Source organism: Schistocerca gregaria, chromosome 1, assembly GCF_023897955.1.
Source record: "Schistocerca gregaria isolate iqSchGreg1 chromosome 1, iqSchGreg1.2, whole genome shotgun sequence".
NCBI lineage: Eukaryota > Metazoa > Arthropoda > Insecta > Orthoptera > Acrididae > Schistocerca > Schistocerca gregaria.
The window spans coordinates 951,899,867-951,927,729 of NC_064920.1; the positions used below are offsets into that span (position 1 = coordinate 951,899,867).

Genomic DNA, 27,863 nt, shown 5'->3' on the forward strand with positions numbered 1-27,863 from the left:
TCCACACCTGTTAGCGACAGAGCTTCGCGACGGGATCTGCATGCAATGAACAATTGGAGTCTATTACACCCAAGAGGCCATTGCTCACAAAGGCAAATAAAAATGAACAGAAAAATTAATCGGGTTGGGTGAATATGTGATTGCCTTTCTTAGTATTTACTCATCTTGTTACATCTCGAATGACCTTCTAAATTGTCTGATAAGGGCCCCATAGAAAATTGGTGGTACGTATTGGAACAGTGGGAAAAATGCCAACATCAGCATTCCCACAATTTGGTGGAACTGTACGATCAGATCCTCAGTCAGTAGCTTAATCTGGATGCGACGTATTTCCACACCCTTGTGGACACACGTTGTAACCGAATCCTGGAGTTTACCATGTACAGGAGCGGAATTACGAAGTTTTAAATGATGCTTGTAATGACTTGTTCGGCGAGCTTATTTGGAATTCTTGTTAAGATTTATTTCTCTTTTGCTACATGCACGATAAACCTGAGGAGTTTGGTCGTTAGCAGTAGTTCCCGTAAAATTATTATGCGGCTTTATGCATTGTGGTGGAAAATGCCAGGAACTGCGTTTACGCTTTTGGTACTTTATGTCTGAGTAGATAACTGATGATTTTGTACGTCGTGCAGCTTCTTTATACTGGTTGTCACTATTGTATTTAATTTAATTATAAGCACTAGTACAAGAAGCTTCCTTGCGCCTCAACAACCCTGCCAATAAATATTTCAATAAAAAATATTCAGCTCAGCTTCCTCAGCTAACAAAAGCCCCGATTTTCAATCACAACCACTAAAATTTCGATTCAGTACTATATGTAATTATTCCAGAGGGCATGCAGCTCTAGTGTACGGTTAAATGATGATGGCATCCTCTTGGGTAAAATATCCCGGAGGTAAAATAGTCTCCCATTCGGATTTTCAGGAGTTGATTAATCAGGAAGATGTCGTCATCAGGAGAAACAAAAACGGTGTTCTACTGATAGGAGCGTGGACTGTTAGATTTCGTAATCGAGCAGATGGGTTATAGAATGTAAAAATGAATTTAGATATATTGAGCATTGGTGAAGTTCAGTGGCAAGAGGAACAGGAAATCTCATCAGGCAAATAAAGGGTGATAAATAAATACAAATTAAAATAAGGGTAATTAAGATCTAGGTTAATAAAAAATAAGAAATAAGGATGTAGCTTCGCATACGATGAGGAGACTAAAGAAATGTATGAAGAGATAAAAGAAATTGTTCAGATAGTTAAGGGAGACGAAGGAAAAATAGTAGCTGCATATGGAATAGGGGAAATGACAGGAAGCGGAAGCCAGCTGGTAGAATTTCGCGCATAGCATATTTAATAACTGATAACACTTGGTTTAAGAATCATGGAAGAAGACTGTGTACATGGAAAAGACCTAATGACACCGGAATGTTTGAGGTTGATTACCTAACATTTAGGAAGAGATTTGGGAACCATACTTTAAGCTGTAAGTCATTTCTAGGGCCGTATTGGACTCTGACCACAATTTACTGGTTATGAACTGTATACTAAAACTGAGAAAATTGCAAAAAGGTAGGAAGTTAAGGTGATGAGAACGGGATAAGTAGAAAGAACCAGAGGTTGCTTAGCGTTTTAGAGGGAACGTTGAACAACGATTGAATAGAATAGGGGAAAGGAATGCAGTAAAGGACGAGTAGGTAGCTGTGAAAGAAGAAATAGTCGAAGCAGAAGAGGATCAATTAGGTAAAAATACAAGACCTAGGACAAATCCTTGTATAACACAAGAGATACTGAAATTAAACGATGAAAGAAGAAAATATAAAAATTCATCAAATGAAACAGGAGAAAGGTAATACAAAGATATAAAAGATAATATTGAGAGGAAGTGCAAAATGGCTGAACAAAAGTGGCTAGAGGACAACTGTAAGAATTTAGGAGCATATTTTACTGGGAAAAAGGTAGACAAATAGAAAAATAACGAAGCCTTCGGAGAAAATGGAAGCAGCTGTATCAATATCAATCCTAATCAAAGAAGGGAAAGCTGAAAGGTGGAAGGAGTATGTAGTGGGTCTGTACAAAGGAGATGAAGTAAAGTTAGCATTACAGAATTGTAAGAGGTCTTAGATTAAAATGAAATGGGAAATGTGCTAAGAAGTAGAATCTGACAGAGCGCTGAAAGACGTAAGTCAAAACAAGGCCCAGAGAGTAGATGACATTTCGTCAAAACTAAAGATAGCCTTGGGAATGCCAGCCATGGCGTTCAAGATGTATAACACAGGCGAAATATCCTCAGGTTTCAAGAAGAATGTAATAATAACAATTCCAAAGAAATCGCTTGCTGACAGATGTGAAAACTGCCAAACTATCAGTTTAAAAAGTCATTTCTGCAAAATATTAATATGAATTCTTTACAAACGAGAAGATCTGTCAGGATTTCAGAGAAATGATGAAACAAGCAAGGCAATATTAACTTTATGACTTCTCTTAGAAGACAGGTTACTGAAAGGCAAATTTACGTTATAACAATGGCAAACATAGACGAAGCTTTCCATGTTGCCGGCTGGAATACTTCTGAAATTTTGAAGATAGCAGGGGTAAGACAAAGAGTGAGAAATGTGCAGTGTACACAACTGGTACAGAAACCAGGCGACAGTTGTAAGAGTCGAAGGAAACAATGGCTGAGAAGGGAGTGACATAGGGTTGTAGCCATAGTAAGTATTTGCATGGAGTGTGGCCACGTATGGAAATGAAACGACGCGCGGGATTAGCCTAGCGGCCTAGAGCGCTGCAGTCATGGACTGTGCGGCTGGTCCCAGTGAAGGTTCAAGTCCTCCCTCGGGCATGGGTGTGTGTGTTTGTACTTAGGATAATTCAGGTTAAGTAGTGTATAAGCTTAGGGACTGATGACCTTAGCAGTTAAGTCCCACAAGATTTCACACACTTTTGAACGTTTTTTGAACGGAAATGAAACATAGCCGATAACAATTTAGACAAAAAAGGAATAGAAGCTTTTGAAATGCGATGCTAGAGAAGGATGCTGACAACTATATCGGTAGCAAGTGAGGAGGTACTGAATATAAATGGGGAGAAAACAAATGTGCGGCCCAACCTGATAAGAAGGAGACATCAGTTGGTAGGACACATTCTGCCACATCAAGGGAAATGTGTGAGATAAACATCCTGGAGGGAGACCAAGAGATTAATACAGTAAGCAAATTCTGGCGGATGTATGCTTGGACGCATAAGTTCTTAAGCTGATTGTGCAATATTTCTCGCTCTTATCGGCCCTTGCTATCTTCGGAATTGTATGGGTGATATTTTGCCAAACGTCAGATGGACCTCCCCCAAGAAGCATGGACCTTGCCGTTGGTGAGGAGGCTTGCGTGCCTCAACGATACAGATAGCCGTACCGTACGTGCAACTACAACGGAGGGGTAACTGTTGAGAGGCCAGACAAACGTGTGGTTTCTGAATAGGGGCAGCAGCCATTTCAGTAGTTGCAGGGGCCACAGCTTGGATGACTGGCAGATCTGGCTCTGTAACACTAACCAAAACGGCCTTGCTGTGCTGGTACTGCGAACGGCTGAAAGCAAGGAGAAACTACAGTCGTAATTTTTCCTGAGGACATGCAGCTTTACTGTATGGTTAAATGATGATGGCGTCCTCTTGGGTAAAATATTCCGGAGGTAAAATAGTGTCCCATTCGGATCTCCGGGAGGGGACTACTCAAGATGACGTCGGTATCAGGAGAAAGAAAACGCGTTTTACGGATGGGAGCGTGGGATGTCAGATCCCTTAATCGGACAGGTAGGTAAGAAAATTTAAAATGGGAAATGGCTCGGCTAAAGTTAAATATAGTGGGATTTAGTGACTTTCAGTCGCAGGAGGAACAAGACTTTTGGTCAGGTGAATACAGGGTTATAAATACAAAATCAAATAGAGGTAATGTATGAGTAGGTTTAATAATGAATAAAAAATAGGAGTGCGGGTAAGCTACTACAAACAGCATGGTGAACGCATTATTGTGGCCACGATAGACACGAAGCCCACGCCTACTACAGTAGTACGAGTTTATATGCCAACTAGCTCTGCAGATAACGAAGAAATATTGACGAAATATATGATGAGATAAAAGAAATTATTCAGGTAGTGAAGGGAGATGAAAATTTAATAGTCATGGGTGACTTGAATTCGACAGTTGGAAAAAGAAGAGAGGGAAACGTAGTAGGTGAATATGGATTGGGGCTAAGAAATGAAAGAGGAAGCTGTCTGGTACAATTTTGCACACAGCATGACTTTATCATAGCTAACACTTGGTTCAAGAATCATGAAAAAAGTTTGTATACATGGAAGATCCCTGGAGATACTAAAATGTTTCAGATAGATTATATAATGGTAAGACAGAGATTTAGGAACAATATTTTAAACTGTAAGACATTTCGAGGGGCAGATGTGGACTTTGACCACAATCTATTGGTTATGAACTGTAGATTAAAACTGAAGAAACTTAAAAAATGTGGGAATTTAAGGAGATGGGACCTGGATAAACTGAAAGAACCAGAGATTGTACAGAGTTTGAGGGGGAGCATAAGGGAAAAATTGACAGGAATGGGGGAAAGAAATAAAATAGAAGAAGAATGGGTAGCTGTGAGGAATGAAATAGTGAAGGCAGCAATGGATCAAATAGGTAAAAAGACGAGGGCTAATAGAAATCCTTGGGTAACAGAAGAGATACTGAATTTAATTGATGAAAGGAGAAAATACAAAAATGCAGCAAGTGAAGCAGAAAAAAAGTAATACAATCGTCTCAAAGTTGAGATCGACAGGAAGTGCAGAATGGTTAAACAGGGATGGCTACAGCACAAATGTAAGGATGTAGAGGCTTATCTCATGAGGGTAAGATAGATACTGCCTACAGGAAAATTAAAGAGACCTTTGGAGAAAAGAGAACCACTTGCATGAATATCAAGAGCTCAGATGGTAACCCAGTTTTAAGCAAAGAAGGGAAAGCAGAAAGGTTGAAGACGTATATAGAGGGTCTATACAGGGGCAATGTTGTTGAGGACAAAATTATCGAAATGGAAGAGGAGATAGATGAAGATGAAATGGGAGATATGATACTGCTTGATGAGTTTGACAGAGCTCTGAAAGACCTAAGTCGAAACAAGGCCCCGGGAGTAGACAACATTCCATTAGAACTACTGACGGTCTTGGGAGAGCCAGTATTGACAAAACTCTACCATCTTGCCATCTGGTGAGCAAGATGTCTGAGACTGGCGAAATTCCCTCAGATTTCAAGAAGAATATAATAATTCCAATACCAAAGAAAGCAGGTGTTGACAGATGTGAAAATTACCGAGCTATCAATTTAATAAGTCACAGCTGCAAAATACTAACGCGAATTCTTTACAGACGAATGGAAAAACTGGTAGAAGCCGACTTCGGGGAAGATCAGTTTGGATTCCGTAGAAATGTTGGGACACGTGAGGCAATACTGACCCTACGACCTATCTTAGAAGAAAGATTAAGGAAAGACAAACCTACGTTTCTAGGATTTGTAGACGTGGAGAAAGCTATTGACAATTTTGAGTGGAATACTCTCTTTCAAGTTCTGAAGGTGGCAGGGGAAAAACACAGGGAGCGAAAAGCTATTAACTATTTGTACAGAAACCAGATGGCAATTATAAGAGGGACATGAAAGGGAAGCAGTTGTTGGGAAGGGAGTGAGACAGCGTTGTAGCCTCTCCCCGATTCTATTCAATCTGTATATTGAGTAAGGAGTAAAGGATACGAAAGAAAGGTTTGGAGTAGGTATTAAAATCCATGGAGAAGAAATAAAAAATCTTAGGTTCGCTGATGATATTGTAATTCTGTCAGACAGCAAAGGACTGGGAAGAGCAGCTGAACGGAATGGACAGTGTCTTGAAAGGAAGGTATAAGATGAACATCAAAAAAAGCAAAACGAGGATAATGGAATGTAGTGAAATTAAGTCGGGTGATGCTGCGGGAATTAGATTAGGAAAGGAGACACTTAAAGTAGTAAAGGAGTTTTGCTATTTGGGGAGAAAATAACTGATGATCGTCGAAGTAGAGAAGATATAATATGTAGACTGGCAATGGCCAGGAAAGCGCTTCTGAAGAAGAGAAATTTGTTAACATTGATTACTGATTTGTGTCAAGAAGTCGTTTGTGAAAGTATGTTTATGGAGTGTAGCCATATATGGAAGTGAAACATGGACGATAAATTGTTTGGACAAGAAGAGAGCAGAAGCTTTCGAAATGTGGTGCTACAGAACAATGCTGAAGATTAGATGGGTAGATCACATAACTAATGGGGAGGTATTGAAGAGAATTGGGGAGAAGAGGAGTTTCTGGCACAACTTGACTAGAAGAAGGGATCGGTTGGTTGGACATGTTCTGAGGCATCAAGGGATGACCAATTTAGTAGCACAACAACAACTGATGTACCCAGCCAGTCTCATATATATCACATAGCAACTGAATAGTCGTCTGGTTCTACTTCCTCGAATGATTTTCGGATTTCCATTGGAATGTTACGCAACCCTTCCGCCTTTTTTGATCTCAAGTCATCCAGAGCTCTGTGAAGTTCTGACTATTGTACTGAGTTCCCTATATCTTCCTTATCGAGTTCAGTTCGTTCTTCTATCTCATCGCCACCAAGTCTTCCCCCTCATAGAGGTCCTCAGTATTTTGTTTTCACATATCAGATCTCTCTTCTGTGTTTGACAGAGGAATTCCCGTTCCACTATCAATATTACCACCTTTACTTTCAGTTTTTTAGTATTATTCCAAAATATCCATGTAGCTTTTCTGAAATTATTAGAATGGTTCTGATTATGTTGATACGTCTTCCAGAACCGCACTATTCTTAGCAGGTAGACAAGCAATTCACAGAGGATATAAAACACGACTGTGCTTCCTTCGAAGCAATTATCTCACCCCTAATATTTATTTCTGGAGAATGACAGTCTTGCTTAAGAAACGGTGTTTTGTTTATTTTCAGTAGATTAGAAACATATTTAGCACGGAAAGATACTTTGTGTTTTAGACGGGGAATTAAGCTTCCTACCTGTCTTTCCCGCTTTGACCACTGGGAAATTATCAGTATCTTCTAGCATCGTTGTTTCATTGTGCAGGAATCTTCCTTTTACAACGTCACTCTGTCTTTTTTCAATGGGAAGCCTTTATCAACCTATATTCCGGTATGTCGGAGGGAAGTGGAACTGCTGTTTCCTGTGCAACCACGTATACGACGCACTAAACAACGAGGGTGTATTTCACAGAAGTTCACGCAGGATGTTGTTATTTATAGATATCAGAGTGGGAGTCTAACGGATCCTCGTTCTGCTGTTAACTCTGTTAACGTCAAACCCCGGGAATCCTGGTCTACTATCGCTTCTGACAAAAATAACGCTCTTTGGAAGGAAGATGTTCGGAACACGTGTATTACGCATTCGTACACAATAGACGTCACCCTAATGCAGCGGAAATTCATGTTTGTGGGAAACACGTCATATAACGGCGAAGTAAAAGAGTCTCTTCCATTAGAAGCGAGCAAATAGATGCATATCTTTGAAAAATCTTCACAAGGGTATCACCTCATAATATTGTGAAATTGAGTTCGTTTTTTTTTATTTTTAGAGGTGGGGGAGAGTGTGGGAGGGTTATGACTGTTCAACTCAAAATACTAACACATAACTTCCTTCGTTATATGTCAAATTTGTTTCCCTCAAGTGCCACGGAAGCTATTCCACGACATGAACATGGATCTTATGACACTGATACAATATTATCATAAAAACCTGGGCTGATGTTTGTGATAACTAAGCCTACAAGCAAATGAGTTGATTTGTATGTTACAGATTAGGTACACATCAGTAAACCATAGAATTGTATATAATTTCTTTCTCTATGAATTCAACTTGCCTGAAGACGCTACGTGTCTCAAGAAAGCCTTTTAACTTATTACTATGGAATCGAATGGTCCTTGACATACACCCGGGAATTCATCGCTGCACATTGATGGAGCATCATCACAATTATGACGACGACCACATCACGGAATGATTCATTCTTTGACATAGCAGACAAATACGCAGTCCAAGGAAAAAATGGTACCCAATGGTTCCTAGTTCATCCATGCTATGTGACACAAAGTGTTGCGTGCTGAAATATGGCTTTTGCAATTATACGAAGCATACGCAGTAATTAGCGCGACAAAATCTTTTTGATTGAGAGATTTTAGTGTATAATGTCCTTAGAGTGAAGAAATCGAGATCGGACGTCGTGTCCAATGGTGTTCAACAATCACACCTGACATATCGGCTTAAAATTGCAGGCGGCTACACTGGGGTCATCACGATGGCTTTAACAAGTACGTATGTCACTGTGATTCGGGATGAAGTGATACTCGTCACAAAACGCTATATTTTGCTGCTACAAAACCCCAGGGACCGTGTTCGCGACCTTATTGAATGTAATCCGTAGCTTTCGTAAAGCTTGGGATTGGTCCAACTCTGAACTCTGAACCGTTGACGGGGACTGTTCCAAGTTTGTTGCCTGTGTTCGAACTCCAAGTCATCTGTGTGGACTATCTATATCGTGTAATTATGGCAATGACCATTGCCGTGGTGAATTGGAATTTTCCAGTAATAAGGACTGTGGCCTGGAAGTGGCTGGGTGTTGCGACAAAATAACTATAATGTAGCAGTAAAACCTTTTATTCAAACACAGTCACTGAAATATGAAGTAAATTATTCTACAATTTTTTAAAAGAGCATAATAATTACATGAAAACCTTACTCGTTGTATTTCATCAATCATAATATTGCAAACAATAGTGCCAAAAACTTTCAGTGAGAGACTTAGCATTATAGGTAGTTCGCTAAATTTTCACAAATCATTACTGAAATTTGGCTCAACTGTACTAGAAACCATCAATCGGGGAATAACTCAAAACATTAACACTAGTCCCCTAAGAGGCATAATATAATATCGCTCTTAAAACGTTAATTACATAGAATAATACAATGTGGTGACGGTTGTGCGTTTGCAACCGACTGTCAGTAAGTAGTGAGAAATAGGGCGCACAGTTTCAAAATACAACTAGACGACATCACCGCGGGACGCCACGAAACCTACACTGCTTCAAATGGTTCAAATGGCTCTGGGCACTATGCGACTTAACTTCTGAGGTCATCAGTCGCCTAGAACTTAGAACTAATTAAACCTAACTAACCTAAGGACATCACACACATCCATGCCCGAGGCAGGATTCGAACCTGAGACCGTAGCGGTCGCTCGGCTCCAGACTGTAGCGCCCAGAACCGCACGGCCACTCCGGCCGGCCCTACACTGCTGAAAAAGAAAATTAGTAGATCCTTGTAGACATTTCGAATTCACTACAGGTTTGTGGTTGCAACAGTGCATGTGGAGTACATGAAAGGATTACGTGTACAGACAACAGCACAAGCGACTCTTACATGCCAGTTATCGACCCTCGCTGAAACACTCGTGTTATTATGTGGTGTAGCCCCCACAAGCTTGAATGCAGGCGCTCACTCTGGCATCCAGTCGAACGTACACAGGGAAAGTACTGTCCTGGGATACGCTACGCTATGCATGATCGACCTGTTTACGCAGTTCTTAATGAGTTGTTATCTGACGACTAGCACGAGTCGCTTATAAACCCATCATATCCAGCGCTTGTTCAACTGGAGGCAAATCCGGGGAGCGTACTGGCCAAAGAAGTAGCTGCCTGTCTTGCAGAGCACGTAGAGTTTTACAAGCAGCGTTTGGACGAGCGTTATCCCGTTGGAACAACACATCACCTTGCTATTGAAAGAACAGCAAAAAGGACAGTTCTGCACGTACCGAGCGGTGGTTAGCGTCCCCTAGAGGAACGCCGCAGCTGAACCAGAGTTGTAGCTTATCGCACCGCAGAAAATAAGACCAAGCGTTGCCCCAGTGTGTTTTGGACGAACACACTGTAAGAGACAGCGCTCACCAGGTCTACGCGCAAATAACCGTCTCTTGCTTTTCAGGCAGAATCTGCTTTCATAGCGACGCGAGTGGAGCCGTGCAAGTCGATGCTGTGGCGTGAGTGGAAGACAGGCTAGAGGTGTGTTTGCTCGTTGTCGCAATGAAAATTGACCGGTTCGCAAAAGTTCGTGCTGAAACGTCTGGTCTCGCAAGCCTTGTAGGCTTGTGGTAGCTGTACGATCTGTCATTGCTGTCCTTACAATGCGACAACCCTGGCGGGAGTCTGTGCTGCGTTGACGTCCAGAACCTCATCTATAGGTGTGAGAATGTTCACGTGACCACTGAGATCACCATCGTTACACAACAGACGCTGCACGTCCGAAACGCTCTTTTCAGAGTCGCTCAGTTGGTAGTAGGAAGCACGAGTGGGTCTCCTTGTGGCATGGTTAACTGCTTGCTTCATACGTTTGCCCCACACTGAGCCTTCTGCCTGTGAGCATTCCCTATTAAAGGGTAGATACAGATGGCGCTGTGATAGCTATGCCACTAGTCTATCTGTTGGCGGACGAAACTGAAACCATTATCAGTGCATCTATTGCCCCCAAGGTGACGTATGCCGTCATCGGATTAAATATGCGTCGTCTTTAGTGATGTACAATTTTTTTTCCGCCAGTGTATAACTAGTATCAAGAACTGTGAACTGAACAGAGCAAAGCCTGACAGCTTCCGTAAGCAGTGCTGTGTATAGTGCCCACAGCATTAGTCGTGGCCACGCCCGACAGCTCCAGGCACACACTTCCCGGGATCCAGATGAAAAATGTCCGGGCCACTCATCATCTGTTTGGCGCCACTGTCTCGGTGTCGACGGCCCTAAGTTGTCACTCCTCTCAGATGACACCAGGTTTACAGTCTAGACGGGCCATTGCTACCCGACTGCAGGGCAGACTTCACGAGACCAAACAACACTACCGGCTCGTCCTCTTGTTCTCGACGCCGTTATCCATATGCTGTGCGCCAGCAGCCACCAACGGCCCCTGTTACAATCTTCGGCTGTTACACTGCCAGCAGCTGCTCTTTCTCTTCACAAGTGCTGGCTTCAAGCTCACATTCGTGCGCTGCCCATCACAGAACTCCTCAACGCCGTGGCACTGGCCCACTTGTCCGGTGCGCTTTACTCGGCTACTTCGATGATACGATGCCATGGCATGAAGGCCTCATCAGCCTAGCAGTCAATTGTCGCGCTGGGTGGGACTCTAACTGTGATTCTTAATCACGGCAGAGTCGCAATCCACGGTCCTGACTCCACTCGCTTCAGTCGTTTGAGCCTATGTATAGCAGTATGTAAGCAAGTACCTTTAGGCTAAGTCATTGACTTACTGGCACATTATAACGCAGATGAAACAAAGTAGCGATTGTTTTCTCGCTTCTGCTTCATTTTATGACTCGTCTTCTACAGACGCAATTTTGACCTTTTGGATTACAGAAGAGAAGGTGTTATTGGATCTACCGAACACTTGTGGTTTGAAATTTAGTCTATTTGTTAAGGTGTTACCCGCGAACTTACCTGGCAATCACCATAATACTGAACTATCTACAATTGAGTCATCTGACCTGGTATTACTGGTAGAAGCGCATCTACAATGTTTCATTGAATTTCTCTTGCCGTTCCTATGTTTGATACAGCAGTTAAACGCAAAGGGGCTGGATGGTGCAATACGCAGAGCATTACGCAGTAAACGAAAGACATGACACATGACTTCGCGTAACATGACAATTAGTTCACAATAATCTGCATCTTGTAGAATATTATTATAATTTCACACCATTCACAATGAGATTTTCATCTATCAATCCACAAACATTTTAACTATAAATATATTAAGGGGAATTAGTAAAACGTGGTCGCCTGTCACAAAGGACATAATCTATAAAAATGTAAAGCCATAACAGTAAGACTTAGGTAAAAGTAGAGAGTTTTCAGTATGAGCACTTACTCTGGCCGGTGTGCACGATTTGAAGGTTTCTTCTTCCTTATGTTGACCTGCGGGAAAATAAATTACGTCACTTAAAGAAGAAGGAATACAAAGAATATATTGATATGATAAGCAAGAATTTTAAATCACAGTTGCAGTTCATGATCCTCTATGAAAATAATGTAAAAAAAAGAAATTATCATTAAATTCTATTGGACGGGATACTCATTGCATGATGGACACAAGAACACAAATGAGACCATGAAAAGATTAAAACATGCAAATGACCAGGTAACTAATTTTAACGACTCTAAGTCTTTCTTGACACCTTACATAAAATCTTCAACGAAGGTGTAAAAGAACACTTCACAAAATTATTAAAAGCGTCGTCAGAGTAGATAAAAACATCTTCAGTGATAATCTTACACATTCATTAACGTGATAACGTGATGACAATTATTAAGTTGGAGTAATTTATTAATGAAATAGAAAATGTGTCAGTTTATTGAAGAGCACACTTTCGGCCATTTCTGAATATACACACATTAAAAAAAGTTTTGCATCACTCCAGTTCCCAGAACTCATAAAGAGAGGCGTTGACTGTGGATATTGTATCACAGTCACAGTCCCTTGGACTGTTCAGAGATGTCATTAAACCCACCCATGCATGCATGGGCAGCGCCTATTAGACGAAGGAAGTCCGACAGGCGATCAGTCCCAGTCAATCCACAAGGAAGGAGGCACAAGGCTCGTGTTGCCTGTTGTTCAACAATGCTTAGACGGTCAATACCGCGGTTCGATCGCGTCCGCGTTGTTACTTCGCGCCAGGAAGTGCTATCAACAAGGGAACTGTCCAGGCGTCTCGGAATGAACCAAAGCAATGTTATTCGGACATGGAGGAGATACAGAGAGACAGGAACTGTCGATGATATGCCTCGCTCAGGCCGCCCAAGGGCTACTACTGCAGTGGATGACCGCTACGTACGGATTAGGGCTTGGAGGAACGCTAACAGCAAAGCCACAATGTTGAATAATGCTTTTCGTGCAGCCACAAGACGTCGTGCTAAGTCTCGAACTGTGTGCCATAGGTTACATAATGCGCAACTTCACTCCCGACGTGCGAGGCGAGGGAAATCTTTGTAACCGTGACACCATGCAGTGCGGTATAGATGGGCCCAACAACAAGCCGAATGGACGGCTCAGGATTGGCATCACGTTATCTTCAGCGATGAGTGTCGCCTATGCCTTCTGCCAGACCATCGTCGGAGAGGTGTTTGTAGGCAAGCCGGTCAGGCTAAACGCCTTAGACACACTGTCCAGCTAGTGCAGCAAGATGGAGGTTCCCTGTTGTATTGGGGTGGCAGTATGTGGGGCCGACGTCCAGCGGTGGTGCTCATGGAAGGCGCTGTAACGGCTGTTCGATACATGAACACCATCCTCCGACCGGTAGTGCATCATTATCGGCAGCATATTGGCGAGGCATCCGTCTTCATGGATGACAATACGCACCCATATCGTGTACATCATGTGAATGACTTCCTACAGGATAACGAAATCATTTGACTAGAGTGGGCAACATGTTCTCCAGACATGAACCCCATCACACATGCCCGGAATAGATTGAAAAGAGCTGTTTATGGACGACGTGACCCATCAACCACTCTGAGGTATCTACGTCGAACCGCCGTTAAGGAGTGGGACAATCTGGGCCAGAAGTACCTTGATGAACTCGTGATAGTATGTCACGTCGAATACACGCAAGTGTCAATGCAAGAGGATGTGCTACTGGGTATTAGAGGTACCGATGTGTACAGAAGTATGGACCTCTGAAGTTCTCACTGTGTGGTGGTACAACACGCAATGTGTGGTTTTCATGAGCAATAAAAGGGGCGGAAATGATGTTTGTCTTGATCCTGTTCAGGTTCCGGATCTCTTAGAACCGAGCTAGTGCAAAACGTTTTTTGATGTGTGTATTTCGTGAACGTTTATAAAACTGACGAACTGAAGGGACGGGTTCCTGAGTGGAAATGTAGGACAAAAGACTCTACGAACATGTGTCCGGAAATGGGCGGTGTACAGGCAACGACAACAAACCATCCTCAAACGGACTACAGAGGTGTATCGCGCCCACGTCACAACATATATTTAGAAGGGCCTCCATGGGATGCAATATGCACGGTTGTCGTGTAGGATACAGAAAATCGTACTTTGGCTTACACCATGTTGGCGGGCCAACTAGATTTCGTCCGTGTCTGGTGTACCCACATTACGCCGTCTGCCTGGACATTCGTCGGTCTGAAAGAATCCATGATCAACACAAATGCCCGAAAAGGTGTGAGGGTACTTGCTTTAGCATAGTCGTGGCACGCCTCGACCGTTTCCATCTCGGCTTGTTCCCGACGTGGATACTGACCATTCTGCTGCTTTACAGTACTCTGCATCAATCACACAGCCTGCAGCACACAAGGAGAACACGGCACGTTGTCAGAGAACTTTCATACGTCAGAGCGTGTACCGTAGCAACGACACATTTCCGGACACGTGTTCATAGGATCTTTTTTCCTCATTTCCTCAGGAATCCCTCCCTGCAGTTTCTCTGTTTTATTTTCGTATACCAGCGAGAACTGCCATGACAAACATTCCGAGGTACGGATCAAAACAAAACAAAAGTCTAGCAAACACAGGTTCTAAATTTAATATCTTAAGATCTCTGAGCACTTGTTCACTAGAAAAGATGTGTTTCACAGTAGCGAAGATGAAGAAATGTTCATAGCTCTTTAGGTACACATCTTAGGGCCCATGTATACTACAATTTTTTCTTGTTTTGGTGCATACTACCACACATGAAAGTTCGCTGGTAAAGTTCTGATTCACCCTCGTAACTGCCACGTATGTAACAATGTTTCATTTTTGTAACGCTATTTTGTGGTTATTTTCTTGAGAGTGTTGGATATGTGTACCCGGGGTGGGGGTGGGGGGGTGCAGCTACGTATTTTATTCTCACTGGGAAAGTGCGCTTCCGTTGTAGTCTTAACTTCCTGTTAGTCGACAAGCGGTGGTCTGTGAGTCTCTTTAGGAGGGGGCGAGCACCCTCAGAGAGTGTTGCTGTTTAGCAGGAGGTGGGTTGTTGCCAGCTGCGTACTTTCGTTGGCAGAGCCGATCACTGTCCTCACTGAGGTAAGAGAATACCATGCCACCACTGCCAGAGTACAACAGCGTATCACTTTTTACCTTGTCTATACAAGTATTAAAGGACGGGACTTGTAATGCCACCCGATCAATGTGGGAAAGTCGGTTGCTTTCACTCTAGATTTTTGGTATATCTAATCCCCTGCCACTGTGCTCGGTATAAAAATGCTACCCAATATAGGAGACACTGTTCGAGACCAGGACCAATCTCCCACTTGTAATGAGCGTTTTGTACATGAAGAATGAGACGTTCATTCTGCGTTTTACCGTTTTTTTCGTAAAATAAGCAATATTCTGTTACCTTACAATCGCAATAGCACCGTTTTTTACCGTCCATTGTGAGCTTCTTTTTTTAGAAAGTAAGGAGTTGAGGGTGTTGAACTGAGATCTGGGGTGATTCATTTTCTGCCCCGTCTGGTGCTGACTGGCGCCCGATAGCTGATTTTGGGAAAATGTAAGTGTCGCAGTTGCAGTAGCTTGATGCATGTTCTGAGCAGCAACCTACTTACTTTGCCACGCAACTTAGGTTGCTCAATTGGTTGTAATTTGTGGACACCTTTTGGCTCGTTAATCTTGAATTCACAAACTGCTGAGATCATCTTGATTTTTATAACCTTTCACACGATTTGGTGTCTCCTCTCAGTGTCAGCATCATTTTGTACTTTTATATTAATTTTTAGAGCACAATTCTCTGTTAATTTTGTGTTAATTATGTCAGTCATTAAGAGCAAATAAGTATCTGTTACTCTTAGTTTTGCCTTAGATTTCAAGTGCCTGCTGTCCTGCAACGTTTCCCTAGTTAGGTGACTCAAAAGTAAGAAATAAATGAATTTTTCATTCTGCAGTAGAGTGTACATCGATATGAAACTTCCTGGCTGATCAAAATTGTGTGCCAGACGGTCAGTGGGACAGAGCTGACAAAGCGCGACCCACCACCCGTCCACGTCAGATTTACTTTGTCCAGCACCCCATCTCCTACGTTCCGAACATCACAGAAGTTCTCCTGCGAAGGTTGTAGCACCAGCACTCCCAGAAGACAAGATACTGCGGAGACATGGCTTAACCGCAGCCTGGGGGATGTTTCCAGAATGATTTTTTCACACTACAGCGGAGTATACGCAGACGTGAAATATTCTGGAAGATTAAAAGTGTGTGTAAAGCCTGGACTCGAGCTCAGGATCTTTTCTTTTGGTGTCAAGTTCTGACACAAGTTCTGAGCTGCACAAGCACGACACAGGACCCGTCCTCGCAGCCTAGCTTCCGGCAGTGCCTCACTTTTACCTTCCAAACTAAGCCATATTTTCGCAACATCCTTTCTTCCAGGAGTGCTGGGCCAACAACTTTCGCAAAAAAAATTCTGCGAAGTGTCTATGTTAGCAGACGAGGTACTCGCGAAAGAAGAGCTGAGAAGGTGGGTCGTGAGTGCTACGTGGATAGCGCAACTTGTAGAGCACTTGCCACAGAAAGGAAACTTCCAGATCCTGGGCTCGTTCTGACTTTGACGGTGTTTCTGCGTTGTGCTCTGTGGCCAAACTCAACTATCAGTTAATTCTGAATACATAGAAGTAAACGAGGGTAGCACACGCTTGTATTACGTTATAACAGATTTGTTTATGGTCCTGAGAGACTTGCTTCGGTTTCTCCTTGGACTATAACCTGTCTTTGTGTTCTTTCACTGTATGACGGGAAAAGAATTGGAGGAAACAACAATACAAAATGATATCCAGTTGTATGCAATGTAATTATGTTCCACAGACCCTAATGGAACAAAAATACTACATCAAGATTATAATCGAGATATTTCAACTTAATACCGTCGCATACTTACGATTGCCTACAACTGAGTGGACAGGAGAGGAGGAGGAAGGCAATGAAGAAAAAGAAAATGAAACTAGGGATGAGAACGATGAGTAACAAAGGAATTAGGAGCAGGAAAAGCGTTCACTCTTTCATGTATTCACAGAAAATCGTTGTATATCCAGCACATTTTCGTACAAAAGTAGGTTTCGGAAAACGAATGCAGAGAAGATAATCACTTAATTATATGCGGGTTGAAAGTATTTCATGTTTCTTTTCAGAATAACAGTTAACAAAAAAGGACACATATCAAAATGTTATGTACACAATTGTAGATGTTAAGTTAAAGGTGAAGAAACGTGCTCTCTCTTCAGACAGCCAGAGAGCCTTTGAAGCAGTGTTGACACGGCTCTTAGCTACACGTAATCTACAAGTGAATCATACAATAGAAATGAACGGTCAATTTACTGACACATAACTAATCATTCATCCAGAAGCAAAATAGATTCAGTGGCTACAATGAGATAATATTATTACTAATCTACTCCGACTGTACATACTTGAATGAGTACATCTGAAAGGACTGAAGTTAGGTACATAGCAGACGAATGTGTTTCATGTTTTTATGCACATTTTGTGTAACTTGCAACGCCTTTCGGGTCGTCCATACATGAAAGCTGTTCTGCGTACATACGAAGGCAGGCGGTTTGTGGTTTACCTGACTACTGTCGATGTCAGAGACGATACGCAGGTTCTAATAGTAAACGTTGAGATAAAATGACAACAGCCTTCATAATGGAACCTCTTGGGAAATTTGTGTAAACGTATTAGAGAAACCGCAGAAGGCCTAATTTGGAATGACTAAACACGAACTCCAATCATGTCCCTCCTCAAGAACAGTGTCTCGTTCACTTCGCCACTTGGCCCAATATTGACATCTTTCACTCATTATGCATTCGCGCTCTTGGCTTTTCTTCACTATGAGTGAGTTACATGCAGAATTTTTAACTTAGGCATTGGATCATAGTACATAGAAGCCACAAATGGTTCTGACACTGGCAATTTCTTCCCCGGTACATATGTTTTATTTCTTACAAGTATCATTGTTGTTCACTTATCTGCTTGCTGGCCTGCTGATGAAGCAGTTCTGCTTCCCGTACTACTAAGTACACCATATAGCCAGCACATACACATTTCCATTTGGTTTCTTTTTCGTATCGTGTTGAGAACTATGGAATATATTTATGTGATATTGATATTCAAATGTTTTATATGTGTTATGTTTGCCTGTGATTTGTTGCTGTAATGTATTTGACCATTTGTCAGTTCCTTTCTCTCCCCTGTATGTTGTTGGCTATGATAATTATCTTGCTCTGCGATGGGACCTGTACTGTGATTATTTATTTTAACAATTCCCATGTCTATCGCCGTATCTGTGAGATGATGACTAAATTACTTAAATTGTTTATGTGTTATGATAAGTGTCATATTTACAACATTTAATATATTTTTGTATCCTATTCTGTAATAACTGTCAGTCATTCCAACATATATTTGGAAATTAGGTTGATATATCTCTGTTCCTTGTAATATATTTTTAATTTGCTTGAATAGTATTTGTTGTTTTACATTTCTGTGGAAGGCCTTTGTCTTCAAAATTTATGCCACTGTATGTGTTAATTTATATGTTCCTTACTATGCAAAATGTTCTCTGCTTGTCAGTTGCACAGTCAATACAGGGCTATTCAAAAAGAACGAAAAGGTTTCAAACATCTACTTCTTCCAAACTACAAAACTTAGAAACCAAATTTCAACGTTCCTGGAAAGAGAAAAGTTCAGTTTTTTATGTATTCAATGTGAGCATCATGTATTACAAGACAAATATGAAAATAGTGGCCCATTTAATGCCACACACGAAGCAGCTGGTGTCTCGTTACTGAATCCCAGCTTCACTTATACGATGTCGCAGACTGTCAAGAGTATCAGGCATAGCGAGGATAAAAACGCCGCCTTTTGTGTAACCCCGCAGATAAATGTTACAATGTGTGAGGTCTCGAGACCTGGGAGGTCACAGCCGATGTAGTTTATCTTCTGCTCCTCCTCTTCCTATCCAACGTCCCGGAGTGGTGTCATTCAGGTAATGTCGGACATGCTTAGAGAATTTATTACGTCGCATTTGTTGTGGCAGAAGATCTCTTATACTATACTTGACCGTAAGGTGGATTTTTAACCACACATGTACACTGTAAGTTTCACATAAATATCAGCAGTACTCTAAGTAACTTCTTGACCTCACAGTGTTCCAGTATTTACTTTTGATTCACTCAGGGATAAGCTGAAATGGTAAACTCGTACAAAGAATTGATTGCTGGGTAAAAATTGCCTATTTTCTGAGAGTTTTAGTTCTAAATAAGTGATTTAATCAAATCAATCGTCTTCTTTGTTCCCAACGATGTATTAACACCAATGAGACCCATAAGTTTCTGAAAAAATTGTGATTCTGAAGTGAAAGAAAAATCCTTTTCCTCACTGAGTAGACTTAAGAGTTCTATATTTCATGCACTGGCACCTGTTGGGTCACCAGTGTGCTTCTGCTGTAGCGAGGAAACTCTTTGGCTGTGATAGTTCGTTGTCTCTGCCCAGAGAGGACAAAAAAAGACTGTCGTACTGCAGTGTTGTTCTTTGTGTCATAAGAGTTTATGGACCACGCTGACGTGAAAGGACATCATTGCGAGTTACTTGATGTTTTTGTTTAAGTTAATATTTACTAATATTACTAATGCAATAAGAAAATAACCAGATCAAATACGATGACTATACCCTGTCGGTGCTCAGAAGTACCACTAGCGTTTTCCATATAAATTGAAATTTATTTGTGTATTGAAATGCATTGCTCTGGCCCGCATCTCGTGGTCGTGTGGTAGCGTTCTCGCTTCCAGCGCCCGGCTTCGATTCCCGGCGGGGTCAGGGATTTTCTCTGCCTCGTGATGGCTGGGTGTTGTGTGTTGTCCTTAGGTTAGTTAGGCTTAAGTAGTTCTAACTTCTAGGGGACTGATGACCATAGATGTTAAGTCCGATAGTGCTCAGAGCCATTTGAACCATTTTTTGCATTGCTCTGCTTTTAGTTTCTTGGGTAATATTATTCCCAAATATTAAATCTTTTGCTATAGTTTTTCATAGTTTGTGCAGGAAAGTGTTAATAAACGAAATTTTGATTGAAGAGGTGCTGATTACTAAGTACTTTTAAAAAAGACACTGTTTTACAATTCAAATGTAACGTTAGTAGTTCTATAATACATTAAAACGAACGACACAACATGATAAGAAGAAAAAATTAGGATTTTGGGGGAGCATATTTATGGCATGTTATCATGGACTGAACGAGGAATGAAGCAGTAATGATATCCACGCATCGTTTTAAATTGCTGTGGATTGTGAGTATTACTCTGCATTTACTTATTCACTGAAACAGCACCCTACAGAATGTTATTTCATTCTGGTAGTATAAGCAACTTGACACATAGTGAGAAATCTTTTGTGCCCAATAAAATTTCCTATCTACTATCTGTATTATCCGTTCGGTATTATTTGTTACATAGCGACATTAATTTATATATTTTTCTGATGTCAGTTTGCACTTGATATAGATTGCGTTGCTTCATATAGGACTGCAAAAAAATTATGTTGCAAGCAGTAATTTCGGAACCAGATTTTTAAATTTTATTTCTAAATATGGAAGACACCAGGAAGATGGATCCAAATTTTAGAAATTTTGCGGCTGAATGGATAGCAATCGTTCTTATGAATTATACCTTAGCTAGGCAATACCTGGGGAAGTCGGCGTCTGAGATATTCTTCGGCAAACAGAGATTTGGGGCCGCTCATTGTGTGGGACCTACGACAGTTCTTGTATCTAGGACGTTATGTAGTGAGATTATCCTTTTAATAGTCAATATTAACTTTGGTAAGTCAACTGAATTTCTGTGTCGAAGGATCTGTTTCGAGTGGATAAATACGTAAGAAGTCTTCTGTCCTCACAGCGACAGTATATAAACGCCGTTCAAGAGGAGAGGGGTGGTGAAGACTGTAGCCTGTGGCTCGCACTATTCTTTATGTAGCTACAGAGACATTTATCACGACTGCTGGAAAAAATACTTCAGATAACAATGATCATGAGAATGCTTCTTTCGACTGTCATAATTTTCTGAAATTTTGTTCAGAAAATGCAACTATTATTTTTTTTTGAACTCATTATACATGGTATTCTCTTATGTCTACACGTTTGACAGTTGCATTTCTAGTTTCTACCTGAAGTTTGGTTCCACAAGGTCTGTTTAATACGCATCTGTCGTTTCCCCAAACCATGGAGTCTGAAAGTTGTTCATATCCAAAGTTGTTCTGTTTGAGAATAGTCGACCCTCGGGACGTACCAAAGCTGATGAGCCGAAATGATATTCTAACAGTTCATTCTTTATATTCCTCGGTTTTGAAAATGTCATGGTGCTTTTGTTGGAATGCGCACTATCGTGATGAAAATTTACAAATTTCGCTTTGTAATACAATCCTTCTCCCACGTACGTTTTCATCCTGTAGGTTCACAATCCTTGCAAGACCACAATACAGGGAATAAATTTTGATTATCAGATTATGATATAAACTGACTGCTTTGATTCTATTACATTTGTGGTGTGAAGTTTCCGACCCACGTCTCACAATGACAAATCAGTACGCAAATAAACATTATTCATCATACTGTATCAACAATGCTGGAAAATTGTCTCCCGATTTTCTGCTTGATCCACATTCTGCAAATGTGGTATAGACATAGCGTTAAGCGATTCGACAACTAACTCGCCATTTGAAATGTACCGCAATATTACTCCATTTGTGCGTTTGGCATCATGTATTTCCTACACATCTTACCTGCTGGAAAGTAAAGAGCAAATTCATTTGTGTCTTTCTACGACATTTGAAGGATTTTTGTTTTTTAACAGTCCAAAAGGAATATTACTATAATTCCAGTTTATATAGATGGCGTTTCATAAGATTTGTGTCAGATGTCTACGTGTGGTAGTCATGTCATGGAAAACAACTTTTGTTACAGACTAAATGTTCGAAGACGCTTCCCAGTCACGGTGGTCCTTGGTAGTCGATATTTCACCAACTAGTAGGGTGTGCAATCTGTCTCGCACAGTAAACTGATAAAGTGAATTTCAACTAGAAAGCCTTAAGAATGAGTATCTCTAGGCAGAAAAACATATTTTAGAACAGAAAAATATATTTACAAACCAATCGAGAAATTTAATTTTGTTGGGACAACTCCATTTCATAAAAAGCAGGTGGCGAGATTATAGGCAACACACCAGACACACGCCGAATGCCTATTCCCTGCCGCCTGTCAGGGCCATAACCAACACAAAAAGACGCCTTGCATCACTGGGAAATCTCAGCGAATAAATTTGCTGCCAGTGATGTGTTTGATGTGTTCGATTACTTCGAAACGTTTGATGTAAGGGCTCTGAAATACCTATGTACACCAAAAAGGACACACCTCGAAGGAGATATGCAAAAAGATCACTTATCGTCGAAAAATGCAAAACTGTAAACTTCGGGGGCCGATGGATGAATGTGTGACTCTGCAGCACAGTTTCACCATGCAGCTGGCAAGGATAGAAAAAAAGGGCTAACAACTTAGCGAATTTCATTCCATGTACTCAGTTGGACAGTACGTACGCCTGGTAGACAGGCGCACGAACAATAAAAAAAATATTAGCATTTGAGGAGGGCCTGTAGTTAGGCTCAAAGAAGCCAGTGGGAGTAAACGGTGAATCGCTCGACATTTGAATAAGAGGGATGCTACTATTCGACGATGTTGGCAGCAAAGGGTGGATCTTGGCTGTACGCAGCGTCAAGATGGAAGCGGTCGACTTAGAAAGGTGGACTGAGAGTGGAGGGACGCGGGGGGGATGAGATAGGCTAAAGGATGGGCAGAGATTGGGGAGGACTAGATGGACAGTTAGAGGTAGCAAGGACGGATAGATAGATAGAGAGGAGGAGGAAATGGACAGGGAAAGGGGAAGGAGGAGACAGACGGAGGGGCAGAAGGACGTGTGGGAGAGGAATGGAAGGCTGTGAGATGTACTGAGCACGTGATGGTGAAAGGAGTGGGGGGGCATGTAGGGGTACATGTGAGGGTGGGAGGGCTGTGTCGAGGCAGGTGAGGAAGTTGGGGGTGGATGAGTGTAAGATAGAGGAGGGTGTATGAGCTTCCCAGCCAGGATTTTGAGCTTTTGTAACACTATTTATTTACGAGAGTTGGGTGATCACTAAATTTTGTAGGGTTTTTAATTGCATATGGATGGAAAGTTGAGAGGATGATGTATTTCATTAAGTTTCCTTCGTTTTACAACCCCGGTCTTACTGCCGAAAAGACACAAGTTGGGATTCGTTACCTGTTGTGCAGCTTATATATCTTCCTATTATCTCAGTGGTTTTGATAATGTGATTTTGGATTTTGTTGATTTAGAAAATTTCTGTCTAATTCTGTGGAAGATGAAAAACTTGGAATTCTAGTCCATGTAGAGAATATTGTCTTCGTCTATAGGAGTTTACTGAAGAAATTTTGTCCAATAAGTTCTGTTGAAGTGTTTTCGATACTGCTTGGAGAACGTAGGGGGGAAAAGCATGTTTTAATTTCGGAAAGTTAAACGTTGTAGGATCATGCTGAAAGAGTGATTTTATAAGTCCATTGTTACGTAGTCTGTTCAGCCCGAATCTGGTGATTTATTGTTTTATTCTGTCTACCATGTCCTTCGTTGTAAGTGTTTCGCGAAGGGAGTTTAACAAAGCGTAGATAGGCAGCTATTCGAAAAATCCTTCTGTCAGAGATAGAATTTTTTTCGTTTGGGTAGGTGACGTAATCTATGTCTGACATGCATATTAGAGAATGGGTCGGACAGATATATCGTATGTAACAAGGGCAAATGGTTGCTCCACTCAATGTGTTCCGTATTTCATGAGGCGTACTAAATTAAATCAGCTTTCAGTTTTTTTAATCTTTCAGCCAATTTAAGAGTTCATCTAGATAGATTACAAGATATTTGATTTATGGTTGTAAGGCAATTTCTTTTCCCTGAGGTCGAATGTTGAGTTTGTTGGAGTCCTGCTGTTGCCTATTAGTAACATTTCTATATCTGAATGAGGCAAGTCACTTTTGGTTGCATTAGGTCGGATTCTCCATTTATTGAGCCAGGTTCAAGTTTGTGACGTATCATTTGGCTAGTTCACTGAGTGCGCTGCAGGTGGGTGGGCGAACCAGTAAGTGGTGCCAACTGCGCGTGTTTTTATTTCCACCACCTGGATCATGGGACGTCAGCTGTATATATCGTATACAAGAATGGCGAGACTTCCGCTTTGGGATGATTTTTGACACTCAACTCATACTTGTTGTATTTTAGCATTTTGTGAAGATGTCCCGCGTGCCATAGCTTATCAAAGGCTCGTTCTATGTCTAGAAAGAGGGCAGCAGTCGCATCTGTTAAGTTGCATGCTTCTGGCTAGTTAGTTTTAATAATGGCTCAGCAGTACTTAGACTGTTTCTGAAACCAGCTTGTTCACGTGGTAAAATGTTATTGTCTTCTGCAACTTGTTGTAATCTATTGTTAATTATTGCCTCAAATATTTTGCCAATTATTGGACGTAACGTGGTAGAACTGTATGAGTTAGGGTGGTTTTTGGGTTTTCGAGGTTTTGGAATCATTCTAATATGTGCATGTGTCCACTGGGATGGTACAGTTTTTTGAGTTAAGGCTGCATTAAAAAAAATGTTTTAGAGTTTGAGCAAGTTACTGTGGTAGAAGTAGTATGAGATGTAATTGTCCAATGTTGTCATTTCCAGGAGCTATATTTTCGCCTGTTAGTGCGGCAGAGACTATCTAACATTGTGTTCGTTCTTTGAATAGTAGATGATCAGCTGGTGTGGCATTTTTTATAGAAGTAGATGAAGTCCCTTAGTAATAATTCCCTCGTGGCTGTAGTCAACTCTTAGGGTATTGTGTATGATTGTGTAGCTTTTTGAGTTATTCGCGGAATATTTCAATCTTCTCGCTTTTGTCCGCCTTCATATAGTCATCTGTTCGTAAAGCTGTTCCTGCGGTGAGGGTTTTGCCCAAAATTCTCTTGAATTCCTTGTAACTCACGTTCCCACCTATTTGCTATGAATTGGCGAATCTGCGATCTAATCAGATTTTTAAGACTAATCCATTCCGTTTTTCTCTTTCATTAAGTTGTCTTTTAATTTGCCCTTGTAACTTATTTTCACTTTCATTAAAAAACTACGTGTATGAAGCCTGTCCTAGTGCTTCGCGATGGTCGTCTCTGGTACACTGGTAGAGATAGCAGATCGTATAGACGTACAATCTTGACAGCAGTATTATATTTGTGGCGTATGTCAACCGGACTGCGGGAATGAGCAATGCATCGAGCGAATATTTATGTGGAAGTGTTTCAGGGCCAAAGATCATGCCATACACCTGTATACGATAAATAAATTTAACATCCACGTTACTGGAATCGTATAGCGTAAAGCAGCAGAGATTCAGACACACATGTGTTCCATGTATGTGACGTACGCATACGTGGGGGAAGCAGCGGCTGAAAATCACCATCGCAAATCCCTTTCCGGTGCCAAAATCTTCCTAGCCGATCTCAGAGTAACAAATGCTCCGTACACCCTCAACTAGATTTACTCCAGTCTGACTGTTCCCCTACAGTTGTTACATTCTAGAGCTCCCTGTCTTAACACATATTATATCACCCAGTAACCATTTCTTCTTGTCGTTTTCCATATGTTCTTTCTCTGCCGACTCTAGGGACAAACCGTTAATTTCTAATTTTTCAATCCACTTAATTTTCAACATTCTTCTGTGGCAGTACTTCTCAGTCGCTCTGATTCTCTTCTTCTCCTGTTTTCCCACTGTCCATAAGCTCCAAATTTCCTCCTGAGATTGTTAGTAAACTTCTTTTGGCCAGTAAAATTTTCTTTGCCAGTGCTAGTCTCTTTTTATATTCTACTTCCTTCGTCTGCCATGTTTTATTTTGCTTCCAAGATAACTAAATTCCTTCTCTTCGACTACTTTTTGAAGACCAATCTTGACATAAAGTTTCTCGCTAATCTCATGTCCGTTACTCATCAACTCTTCCAAATTTCGGCTCACGCTCAGTTCATAATAAGTGCTCAGTAGTCCATTCCTTAGGTATGTCCTGTAATCTCTCCCCTTTTTCGTTGAGTATAGCCATTTCATCCGTGAACATTATATTTTTTTCCTTTAAATCTGAACGCTAGTCCCACTCTTGAAACGTTCTTTTATTTCCGCCATTGATCCTTCGATGTACAGATTGAACAGGAGGGCAGAGAGACTGCAGCCTTGACATAAACCCTTTTCAATCCTAGCAATTATGTTCTTAGTCTTCCAGTCTTATTGTTTTCTCTTGTTTCTTGTACATATTGTATATTAGCTTCCTTGTCCTATGGCGTACTCCTACTGTTCAGAGAATTTCGAACTTGTACCATCCGAAATGGTCGAACGCTGTTTTCTAGGTTGAGGGGTCGTATGAATATGTCTTGATGTTTCTTAAGTCATTTATTAATAGCAATGTCAGAATTGACGTGTCTTTATCTTGCCGAAAGCCAAACTTCTTTACATTATTCTCGTCAGCAATTAGAATACTTAGCTATTAAGCTGATTGTGTGATAGTTCTTGCGCTCTTGCTGTGTACGAAATTGTGTGGACGATATTTTTTTAAAAGGACCTAAATAAGAAATTGTGAAAGATGGGGCGAGGATAGGTCATTACGTGGACATCTGGGAGACCATCCCACTTGACCGTTTCCTGCGTTTCAACTGGTCGAGAACTGTGACCGGCGTTCTGTCAAGGCGACCCGTACGTCAGCAGTCCATAGTTCAAGTACTGTACTTACCCAAGCATCACGAGCCGGGGCTGTGGACAAGCTGTAACCGGTGTCCTTCACAGCAGCAAACTTAAAGCATGGAACTTAAGGCTTGAATAAAAAATATTAAATAATTAATTATAACTCCCTCAAAATTTGTGCCCCCTGCACAAAACACATCGCTGGCTAAGTTCACTTTAAGTTACGTTATTGTGGAACTTGTATCATATTTCAAAACTTTTATCAAGCGCTCCACCAAGAAATATTCTCCTTGCACTAAGAGGCTTTTACATAGACGCCGTAGAGAGGGAGGGAGAGGAACTTCACGCAGGGTCGCCGAAGGAAACACTCCAGCTTCCTCCTGAAGCGCTTTCTCAAATTATTGTAAACAGTCACTTTGTTTCTTCCAGTCAGTTGCCGATTAAGACCCATGATAACCAATGTTTACTGACCGGCGCAGTGTTTGTTGTAGAGGGTGCTCATAATTTATTTACTTATTTAATGTGGCGAAGATTAGGGTTACACTTACATTTAACCAGGAATTCTTTATTTTTTACATTACATTCAAAGTGATTAAGACAGTATTTTATATCTGAACCGCTATCATGAATCCTTCAGTCTCTGAAGTCAAGCACCTTCATATGCAGACCGCCACCATCATTGGTTTTCGTCAACAACACAATATACAGTGTGTCGTAATGTCAACAGCCTGCAGTCTGTCTTTAAACTTGCGAGATACATGGTTCACGTGGTCCTCTGTTGTGGCCGTCGGCGAAGAGCATTGTGAGACGTGGCAGTGATTCATATGTGTACTGGGCACGCTCAACTCACACTTCACCATTAAGCTGGCAAATTACAATAATAAATGAGTCACACAATAAGATGTATAGCAACTTTTATTGGAATAAATTTGGTGAAAAAAGCATTGTGTTGCGAGTGGAGATAGGTAAGTGATGTGAAT

General features: G+C 41.3%; 1 protein-coding gene across 3 annotated transcripts in view; it reads right to left on the reverse strand.

Annotated features, from left to right (window-relative positions):
* LOC126276092 (putative tyramine receptor 2) overlaps positions 1-27,863 on the reverse strand; it is a 1,721,495-nt gene that overhangs the window by 557,414 nt on the left and 1,136,218 nt on the right. For all 3 annotated transcript variants that reach the window (XM_049977249.1, XM_049977251.1, XM_049977253.1), the window contains one exon: positions 11,990-12,036. The gene's annotated coding sequence lies outside the window, so the exon portion shown is untranslated. The remainder of the gene's footprint in view (positions 1-11,989; positions 12,037-27,863) is intronic.